The sequence below is a fragment of the Arachis hypogaea genome, chromosome 19 (genome assembly GCF_003086295.3).
Source record: "Arachis hypogaea cultivar Tifrunner chromosome 19, arahy.Tifrunner.gnm2.J5K5, whole genome shotgun sequence".
Classification (NCBI taxonomy): domain Eukaryota; kingdom Viridiplantae; phylum Streptophyta; class Magnoliopsida; order Fabales; family Fabaceae; genus Arachis; species Arachis hypogaea.
The window spans coordinates 137989048-138000366 of record NC_092054.1 but is presented as its reverse complement, the minus strand read 5'-3'; the positions used below and the strand labels follow the sequence as shown (position 1 = coordinate 138000366).

The following is an 11319-nucleotide window of genomic DNA, read 5'->3' as shown; positions in this document are numbered from 1 at the left end:
CGGTTTCCTTTTCCAAATGTCGTGTGTAGTGAGATGTACCCAAGTGGTTGGATTGGAGTGTCTCCCAGCCCGAGCAGGCTGTTCGGATATGCTCTGAGTTCTTTTTCTTCCAAGCCGAGTTTGTCGAAGGCAGTTTTGAACAAGATGTCGGCCGAGTTTCCCTTGTCTACCAATGTATGATGGAGATTTGTGTTGGCTAATATGATAGTGATGACCATGGGGTCGTCATGTCCCGAGATAATTTCAGCTGCGTCCTCTTTAGTAAAAGTGATAGTGGGGATGTCGGGTGCTTCTTCTCCTCCCTCAACATGATATACTTCTTTAAGATATCTTTTGCGGGATAATTTGGAGATTCCTCCTCCAGCAAATCCTCCGTGTATCATGTGGACATGTCTCTCAGGTGTACGAGGTGGTCGTTCAGCTCGTCCGACATCTTCGTCCCTTCTTCTTTTTCTTGGATCATCTGCTCGACTGGCTAAGTACCGATCTCACTTTTCTTCTCTTACCAATTTTTCTATGATATTTTTTAGGTCGAAGCATTCGTTGGTGGAATGTCCATAGATTCGATGATATTCGCAATATTCAGTCTGATTTCCTCCTCCTTTTTTGCTTTTGAGTGGTCGAGCTGGGGTATTTTTTCAGTATGACAAACTTCTCTGTAGACATCCACAAGGGACACCCGAAGAGGGGGTGTAATTGTGGTATTTTTTATCTTTTCTCCATGTTGATCTTCTTTCTTCTTGGACTCTTTATCCTTATCTCGAGAGGAGTAGGAGAATCCAGATTTTGAGGTCTCTCCTAGTCGAGAGTTTTCCTCCATGTTGATGTATTCTCTCAGCTCGTTCTTGCACTTCATTCAGAGATGTGGGATGTTTTTTCGATATAGAGTGGCTAAAAGGTCCCTCTCGCAAGCCATTGATGAGACCCATAATGGCGGCTTCTGTTGGTAAACTTTGTATGTCCAGAAATACTTTGTTGAATCTTTCCATGTAGCTGCGGAGATTTTCCCGATCTCCTTCCTTGATTCCTGTTTATACCCTGGGTCGAGCTACCCGACCTGGGATGATTGGCGACAAAGCGACCGACCTCTTCAGGTCAGGCTACCCGACCTCTTCTTAAAGAGGTCGGCCAAATCAACAGGAGAGCCCAATAAAGGGCCCAAATAGAGGAACACGACCCAAATCCAAAGGCAATCCAAGCCTATAGAGATAAAGGCGATTCCATTGAAGATAAGCTGACCTCACTAGAAGATAAGATAAGATAAGATAACTAACTTATCTTATCTAGAAAGGTCACTCTACAACCACTATAAATACACTAGAGCACCCAAGTATAACTCATACTCTGATTCTACATAAAACCTGTTTAATACCCATGCTAACTTAAGCATCGGAGTCTCTTGCAGGTACCCCCCACCCTCTGGTGATCAAGGATCAGCAGTGCAGCAAGTCCAACAATTTGGACACAACAGCTCCGGCCGCCACCAGCCATCCGGACACGCCATCTCCGACCAGTATAGAAGATCTCATCCGAGATCGACCTCCAATTTCAGGTAACCCTCGGAACATTAGCGCCGTTGCCGGGGAACCTGGAAGTCATCCCATCACCATGGCGGACGACCATGACAATGACCACGATTCAGATCTAGAAGATAGAACGCCGCACAAAAACGCAGACACTACACTGAAAGATACCCCGGAATCCAATGGGGACAAAAACTCACCAAATCCGGGAGCAATAGAAGCGCTTCAAGATCACTTAAATCAACTTGAAAAAGAAACCCAACAACAACGAGAGATCGGAAAGGATCTACAAAGAGAGGTACGGCGACGTCGAGAATTGGAAGAAAAACTACAGCAATTAGAAGCCGATATCAAATCAAAAGCTCCCCGGACCACCCCAGACAAAAATTCACGCAAAGAGCAAGACCCATTCACCAGGAAAATTATGAAAACCAAAATTCCAAAAGACTTCAAACTCCCGGATATGACTTTGTATGATGGCACCACAGATCCCAACCACCATCTCAGCAATTTCAGAAGCAGAATGTACCTCACCGATGCCTCAGATGCCGTTCGCTGTAAAGCCTTTCCAACAACTCTCACGAAGACAGCAATCAGATGGTTCGACAACCTACCTCCAAAGTCCATCTCAAACTTTGACGACCTGGCCAAAAAATTCCTAGCCAGATTCTCCATCCAGAAAGATAAGGCCAAGCACGCCCCCAGTTTACTAGGGATCAAGCAAGGAGATCGGGAGAGCCTCCGCAACTACATAGAAAGATTCAATAAAACATGCATGGATATACAAAGCTTACCAACAGAGGCTGCCATCATGGGACTCATCAATGGCCTACGAGAGGGACCTTTTAGCCAATCTATATCAAAGAAGTACCCTACCTCCTTAGACAAAGTACAGGAGCGAGCAGAAAAATATATCAACATGGAAGAAAACGCTCGGTTGGGAGAAACCTCAAAATTTGGGGCCCCCTACCGAGATAAAGACAAGGAATCCAAAAGGAAAGAAGATCGACAAGGGGAGAAAATCAAAAAATACCATAATTACACTCCTCTCAGGGCATCCCTGGTCGACGTATATAAAGAAGTCTGCCATACAGAGAAAATCCCCCCAGCGCGGCCACTCAAAGGCAAAAAGGGAGGAGGAAACCGGAAGGAATACTGTGAATACCATCGGGTCCGAGGGCACTCCACCAACAAGTGCTTCGACTTAAAAAATATCATAGAAAAATTGGTGAGAGAAGGAAAATTAGATCGATTTCTGGCCACCCGAGATGATGACCAAAGAAAGAGACGAAGGGACGAAGATGCCAGACGAACTGAACGATCACCTCTGACACCAGAGAGACACGTCCACATGATACACGGCGGATTCGCAGGAGGTGGGATCTCCAAATCATGTCGCAAAAGATATCTCAAAGAAGTATATCATGTCCAGGGAAAGGAGGAAGCACCCGACATCCCTGCGATAACATTCACTAAAGAGGACGCATCCGGCATCATCCCGGGACACGATGATCCCATGGTCATCACTATTATACTGGCAAACGCTAATCTACAACGCACATTAATAGACCAAGGGAGCTCCGCCGACATCTTATTTAAAATGGCCTTCGATAAGCTCGGCTTGGAAGAAAGGGAGCTTAAGGCATTGGTACGCAGAAATTGTGATTAAACTTTGATTATGTAAAATTCATCACTCTTTCTTTCCCTGGTAATGGCGCCAAAAACATGATGCCAATACCATGGTTCACAACTTCGCACAACTAACCAGCAAGTGCACTGGGTCGTCCAAGTAATACCTTACGTGAGTAAGGGTCGAATCCCACGGAGATTGTTGGTATGAAGCAAGCTATGGTCACCTTGCAAATCTCAGTCAGGCAGGGTTAAATGTGATTGGATTAGATAATTAAAAGATAAATAATAAAGGATAGAAATACTTATGTAATTTATTGGTGAGAATTTCAGATAAGCGAATAGAGATGCTTTCGTTCCTCTGAACTTCTGCTTTCCTGCTATCTTCATCCAATCAGTCTTACTCCTTTCCATGGCAGGCTTTATGTGATACATCACCATTGTCAATGGCTACTTTCGGTCTTCTCTCGGGAAAATGATCCAAATGCCCTGTCACGGCACGGCTAATCGTCTGGAGGCATCACCCTTGTCAATGGTTTCATCTTATCCTCTCAGTGAAAATGGTCAACGCACCCTGTCACGGCATGGCTATTCATCTGTCGGTTCTTGATCATGCTGGAATAGGATTTACTATCCTTTTGCGTCTGTCACTACGCCCGGCAATCGCGAGTTTGAAGCTCGTCACAGTCATTCAATCATTGAATCCTACTCGGAATACCACAGACAAGGTTTAGACCTTCCGGATTCTCTTGAATGCCGCCATTATTCTAGCTTACACCACGAAGATTCCGATTAAGAGATCTAAGAGATACTCATTCAGTCGAAGGTAGAACGGAAATGGTTGTCAGGCACGCGTTCATAGGGAATGATGATGATTGTCACGTTCATCACATTCAGGTTGAAGTGCGAATGAATATCTTAGAAGCGAAATAAGATGAATTGAATAGAAAACAGTAGTATTTTGCATTAATCTTTGAGGAACAGCAGAGCTCCACACCTTAATCTATGGAGTGCAGAAACTCTACCGTTGAAAATACATAAGTGATAATGGAGTTCATTGGTCTCGGCCCCAGAGGGGAACCGGAGTAACCAAGACTACTATGATCCAAAGATAAAACTCAGGATCAGAATACAATCCAGGATATCTAATACAATAGTAAAAGGTCCTATTTATAATAAACTAGCTACTAGGGTTTACAGAAGTAAGTAATTGATGTATAAATCCACTTCTGGGGCCCACTTGGTGTGTGCTTGGGCTGAGCTTGAGTGTTGCACGTGTAGAGGCCATTTGTGGAGTTGAACGCCAGTATTTGTGCCAGTTTGGGCGTTCAACTCTGGTTTTAGATCCTTTTCTAGCGCTGGACGCCAGAATTGGGCAGAGAGCTGGCGTTGAATGCCAGTTTGCGTCATCTATTCTTGGCCAAAATATGGACTATTATATATTGCTGGAAAGCCCTAGATGTCTACTTTCCAACTCAATTGGAAGCGCGCCATTTTGAGTTCTGTAGCTCCAGAAAATCCATTTTGAGTGCAGGGAGGTCAGAATCCAACAGCATCAGGAGTCCTTCTTCAACCTCTGAATCTGATTTCTGCTCAAGTCCCTCAATTTCAGCCAGAAAATACCTGAAATCAAAGAAAAACACACAAACTCATAGTAAAGTCCAGAAATGTAAATTTAACATAAAAAATAATGAAAACATCCCTAAAAGTAACTAGATCCTACTAAAAACATACTAAAAACAATGCCAAAAAGCGTATAAATTATCCGCTCATCACAACACCAAACTTAAATTGTTGCTTGTCCCCAAGCAACTGAAAATCAAATAGGATAAAAAGAAGAGAATATACTATAAATTCCAAACTACCAATGAAACATGGCTCCAATCATATGAGCGGGACTTATAGCTTTTTGCCTCTTGAATAGTTTTGGCATCTCACTTTATCCATTGAGGTTCAGAATGATTGGCATCTATAGGAACTCAGAGTTCAGATAGTGTTATTGACTCTCCTAGTTCAGTATGATGATTCTTGAACACAGCTATTTTATGAGTCTTGGCCGTGGCCCTAAGCACTTTGTTTTCCAGTATTACCACCGGATACATAAATGCCACAGACACATAATTGGGTGAACCTTTTCAGATTGTGACTCAGCTTTGCTAAAGTCCCCAATCAGAGGTGTCTAGGGTTCTTAAGCACACTCTTCTTTTTGCTTTGGACCTTGACTTTAACCGCCCAGTCTCAAGTTTTCACTTGACACCTACACGCCACAAGCACATGGTTAGGGACAGCTTGGTTTAGCCGCTTAGACCGGGATTTTATTCCTTTAGGCCCTCCTATCCACTGATGCTCAAAGCCTTGGGATCCTTTTTATTTGCCCTTGCCTTTTGGTTTTAAGGGTTATTGGCTTTTTCTGCTTGCTTCTTCTTTCTATTTTTTTTCGCCTATATTTTTTTTTTCTGCAAGCTTCGTTCTTTGCTGCTTTTTCTTGCTTCAAGAATCATTTTTATGATTTTTTAGATTATCAAATAACATGTCTCCTTGTCATAATTCTTTCAAGAGCCAACATATTTAACATTCATGAACAACAACTTCAAAAGACATATGCACTGTTCAAGCATACATTCAGAAAACAAGAAGCATTGTCACCACATCAATATAATTAAACTAAGTTCAAGGATAAATTCGAAACTCATGTACTTCTTGTTCTTTTGAATTAAAACATTTTTCATTTAAGAGAGGTGATGGATTCATAGGACATTCATAACTTTAAGACATAGTTACTAACTACTAATGATCATGTAATGAAGACACAAACATAGATAAGCACATAACATAGAAAACGAAAAACAGAAGAAATAAGAACAAGGAATGAATCCACCTTAGTGATGGTGGCGTTTCCTTCTTGAGGAACCAATGATGTCCTTGAGCTCTTCTATGTCTCTTCCTTGTCTTTGTTGCTCCTCCCTCATTGCTTTTTGATCTTCTCTTATTTCATGGAGCATGATGGAGTGCTCTTGATGTTCCACCCTTAGTTGTCCCATATTGGAACTCAATTCTCCTAGGGAGGTGTTGATTTGCTCCCAATAGTTTTGTGGAGGAAAGTGCATTTGAGGCATCTCCGGGATCTCATGGTGATGAGCTTCATACGCCTCTTGAGCTCCATGAATGGGCTCTCTTGCTTGCTCCATCTTTTTCTTAGTGATGGGCTTCTCTTCCTTAATAGGAATGTCTCCTTCTATGAAAGCTCCAGCTGAGTAACATAGATGGCAGATAAGATGAGGAAAAGCTAGCTTTGCCATGGGGGATGACTTTTCGGCTATTTTGTAGAGTTCATTAGAGATGACTTCATGAACTTCTATTTCCTCTCCAATCATGATGCTATGAATCATGATGGCCCGATCCACAGTAACTTCAGATCGGTTGCTAGTGGGAATGATTGAGCATTGAATGAACTCCAACCATCCTCTAGCCACAGGCTTGAGGTCCAATCTTCTTAGTTGAACCGGCTTGCCTTTGGAGTCAATCTTCCATTGAGCTCCTTCCACACATATGTCCATAAGGACTTGGTCCAACCTTTGATTAAAGTTGACCCTTCTAGTGTAGGGGCGTTCATCTTCTTGCATCATGGGCAAGTTAAACGCCAACCTCACATTCTCCGGACTAAAATCTAAGTATTTCCCCTGAACCATTGTAACGTAGTTCTTTGGATCCGGGTTCTTACCTTGATCATGGTTCTTGGTGATCCATGCATTGGCATAGAACTCTTGAACCATTAGGATACCGACTTGTTGGATGGGATTTGTTAGAACTTCCCAACCTCTTCTTTGAATTTCATGTCGGATCTCCGGATACTCATTTCTTTTGAGTTTGAAAGGGACCTTGGGGATCACCTTCTTCTTGGCCACAACATCATAGAAGTGGTCTTGATGGGCTTTGGAGATGAACCTTTCCATCTCTCATGACTCAGAGGTGGAAGCTTTTGTCTTCCCTTTCCCCTTTCTAGAGGATTCTCCGGTCTTAGGTGCCATCAATGGTAATGGAAAAACAAAAAGCTTATGCTTTTACCACACCAAACTTAAAATATTGCTCGCCCTCGAGCAATAAAAAAAAGAATAGAGGAAGAAGAAGAAGATATGGAGGAGAGGGAGAAGGTGTTGTGTTTCGGCCAAGAAGGGTATAGAGGGGTTGTGTTGTGTGAATTTGAGGAAGAATGGAGGGCTTTATATAGGGAAGGGAGGGGGGAAGGTTTCGGCCATATGGGTGGGTTTGGGTGGGAAATTGATTTTGAATTTTGAAGGTAGGTGGAGTTTTTGAGGTAGGTTTATGGGGAAGAGTGGATGGATGTGAGTGGTGAAGAGGTGATGGGGAAGAGGGATTGAAGTGATTGGTGAAGGGTTTTGGGGAAGAGTGTTTATGGGATTGTGTGAAAGAGGGGTGAGAAGAAGTGAGTGGAGGTAGGTGGGGATCCTGTGGGGTCCACAGATCCTGAGGTGTTCAAGGATTTACAACCTTGCACCAAATTAGGCATGTAAAATGCCCTTGCACACAACTTTGGGCGTTCAGCGCCGGGTTGGTGCCCAATTTGGGCGTTCAACGCCCATTTGTTGGCCATTTCTGTCGTTGAACGCCAGAACCATGCTTGTTCTGGGCGTTCAGCGCCAGGATGCTGCCCATTTTGGGCGTTCAGCGCCAGAACCATGCTCTGTTCTGGCGTTGAACGCCAGGCAGGTGCTCCTCCAGGGTGTGATTTTTCTTCTGCTGTTTTTGATTCTGTTTTTGATTTTTTGTTTATTTTGTGACTTCACATGATCATGAACCTATAAAGACATATAACTAAGAAAAATATAGTTAGATAAATAAAAATTGGGTTGCCTCCCAACAAGCGCTTCTTTAATGTCAATAGCTTGACAGTGGGCTCTCATGGAGCCTCACAGATGTTCAGAGTATTGTTGAGACTCTCCAACACCAAACTTAGAGTTTGGATATGAGAGTTCAACACCAAACTTAGAGTTTGGTTGTGACCTCCCAACACCAAACTTAGAGTTTGACTGTAGGGGCTTTGTTTGACTCTGCTTTGAGAGAAGCTTTTTATGCTTCCTCTCCATGGATGCAGAGAGAGATCCTTGAGTTGTAAACACAAGGTTGTCCTCATTCAATTGAAGGATTAATTCTCCTCTATCCACATCAATCACAGCTCTTGCTGTGGCGAGGAAAGGTCTTCCTAGGATGATGGATTCATCCTCTTCCTTTCCAGTATCCAGGACTATGAAATCAGCAGGGATGTAAAGGCCTTCAACCTTTACTAACACGTCCTTTACTTGTCCATAAGCCTGTTTTCTTGAGTTGTCTGCCATCTCTAATGAGATTCTAGCAGCTTGCACCCCATAGATTCCCAGTTTCTCTATTACAGAGAGGGGCATGAGGTTTATTCCTGAACCAAGGTCACACAGAGCCTTAAAGATCATGGTGCCTATGGTACAAGGTATTATGAACTTTCCAGGATCCTGTCTCTTTTGAGGCAATGTTAGTTGATCCAAATCACTTAGTTCATTGATGAACAAGGGAGGTTCATCTTCCCAAGTTTCAATACCAAATAATTTGGCATTCAGCTTCATGATTGCACCAAGAAACTTGGCAGTTTGCTCTTCAGTAACATCCTCATTCTCTTCAGAAGAGGAATACTCATCAGAGCTCATGAATGGCATAAGGAGGTTCAATGGAATCTCTATGGTCTCTAGGTGAGCCTCAGAGTCCTTTGGTTCCTCAGAGGGAAGCTCCTTATTGATCACTGGACGTCCCAGGAGGTCTTCCTCCTTGGGATTTACGTCCTCTCCTTCCCTTACAGGTTCGGCCATGATGCTTATGTCAATGGCCTTGCACTCTCCTTTTGGATTCTCTTCTGTATTGCTTGGGAGAGTACTAGGAGGGATTTCAGTGATACTTTTACTCAGCTGGCCCACTTGTGCTTCCAAATTTCTAATGGAAGACCTTGTTTCATTCATAAAACTCACAGTGGCCTTAGATAGATTAGAGACTAAGTTTGCTAAGCTAGATGGATTCTGTTCAGAATTCTCTGTCTGTTGCTGAGTGGATGATGGAAAAGGCTTGCTATTGCTAAACCTGTTTCTTCCACCATTATTAAAGCCTTGTTGAGGCTTTTGATCCTTCCATGAGAAATTTGGATGATTTCTTCATGATGAGTTATAGGTGTTTCCATAAGGTTCACCTAAGTAATTCACCTCTGCTATTGCAGGGTTCTCAGGATCATAAGCTTCTTCTGCATAAGAAGCCTCTTGAGTACTGTTGGATGCAGCTTGCATTCCATTCAGACTCTGAGAATCATATTGACTTGCTGAGTCAATATTTTGTTCTGAGCCAATATGGCATTCAGAGTATCAACTTCAAGAACTCCCTTCTTCATAGGCGTCCCATTACTCACAGGATTCCTCTCAGAAGTGTACATGAACTGGTTATTAGCAACAATTTCAATGAGTTCTTGAGCTTCTGCAGGCGTTTTCTTTAGGTGAATGGATCCATCTGCAGAAGTATCCAATGACATCTTTGATAACTCAGATAAACCATCATAGAATATATCCAGGATGGTCCATTCTGAAAGCATGTCAGAAGGACACTTTTTGGTCAGCTGTTTGTATCTTTCCCAAGCTTCATAGAGGGATTCACCATCTTTTTGTTTGAAGGTTTGAACATCCACTCTAAGCTTGCTCAGCTTTTGAGGAGGAAAGAACTTGGCTAAGAAAGCCGTGACCAGCTTATCCCAAGAGTTCAGGCTGTCTTTAGGTTGAGAGTCCAACCATATTCTAGCTCTGTCTCTTACAGCAAAAGGGAAAAGCATGAGCCTGTAGACTTCAGGATCTACTCCATTAGTCTTAACAGTATCACATATCTGCAAGAATTCAGTTAAGAACTGAAAAGGATCTTCAGATGGAAGTCCATGAAACTTGCAGTTCTGCTGCATCAGAGAAACTAATTGAGGTTTCAGCTCAAAGTTGTTTGCTCCAATGGAAGGAATGGAGATGCTTCTTCCATGTAAATTGGAATTTGGTGCAGTAAAGTCACCAAGCATTCTCCTTGCATTGTTGTTGGGTTCGGCTGCCATCTCCTTTACTTATTCGAAATTTTCAATCAAGTTGTCTCTGGATTGTTGTAATTTGGCTTCTCTTAGTTTCCTCTTCAGAGTCCTTTCAGGTTCTGGATCAGCTTCAACAAGAATGCCTTTTTCTCTGTCCCTGCTCATAAGAAAGAGAAGAGAAAAAGAAAAGAAGAGGAATCCTCTATGTCACAGTAAAGAGGTTCCTTATTGTTAGTAGAAGAAAAGAAGAAGAAAATCTGAACTCAGAGAGAGAGAGAGAGGGTTCGGATTTTTGGTGATGTGAGGAAGAGATGTTAGTAGATGAATAAATAAATAGAAGGAGATGAGGGAGAAGGATTTTCGAAAATAATTTTTGAAAAAGAGTTAGTGATTTTCGAAAATAGTTTCGAAAAAGGTTAGTAGTTTTTTCGAAAATTCAAATAAAAAAAATTATTAGTTAATTAAAAGGAAATTTTTGAAAAAGGGGGGAGATATTTTCGAAAATTAGAGAGAGAGAGTTAGTTAGGTGGTTTTGAAAAAGATAAGAAACAAACAAAAAGTTAGTTAGTTAGTTGAAACAAATTTTGAAAATCAATTTTGAAAAGATAAGAAGATAGGAAGTTAGAAAAGATATTTTGAAATCAAATTTTTGAAAAAGATAAGATAAGAAGATATTTTTTGAAAAGATATGATTGAAATTAGTTTTTGAAAAAGATTTTATTTTTAAAATCTCAATTAATGACTTGATTCACAAGAAATCACAAGATATGATTCTAGAACTTAAAGTTTGAATCTTTCTTAACAAGTAAGTAACAAACTTGAAATTTTTGAATCAAAACATTAATTGATTATGTTATTTTCGAAAATTTGATATAAAAATAAGAAAAAGATTTTTGAAAAATATTTTTGGAATTTTCGAAAATAACTAAGAAATTTGAAAAAGATTTGATTTTTGAAAAAGATTTTGAAAAAGATAAGATTTTCAAATTGAAAACTTGATTTGACTCATAAAAACAACTAGATTTTTTTTTTAAATTTTTGAAAAAGTCAAATCCAATTTTCGAAATTTTAAGAGAG

General features: G+C 41.3%; 1 non-coding gene across 1 annotated transcript; it reads left to right on the top strand.

The window, feature by feature from the left end:
• The first annotated feature begins 9765 nt into the window (after positions 1 to 9765).
• Positions 9766 to 9873, top strand: LOC112781293 (small nucleolar RNA R71). Its single transcript, XR_003192077.1, has one exon. It is a non-coding gene; the product is annotated as a small nucleolar RNA R71 (small nucleolar RNA).
• Positions 9874 to 11319: the final 1446 nt, after the last annotated feature.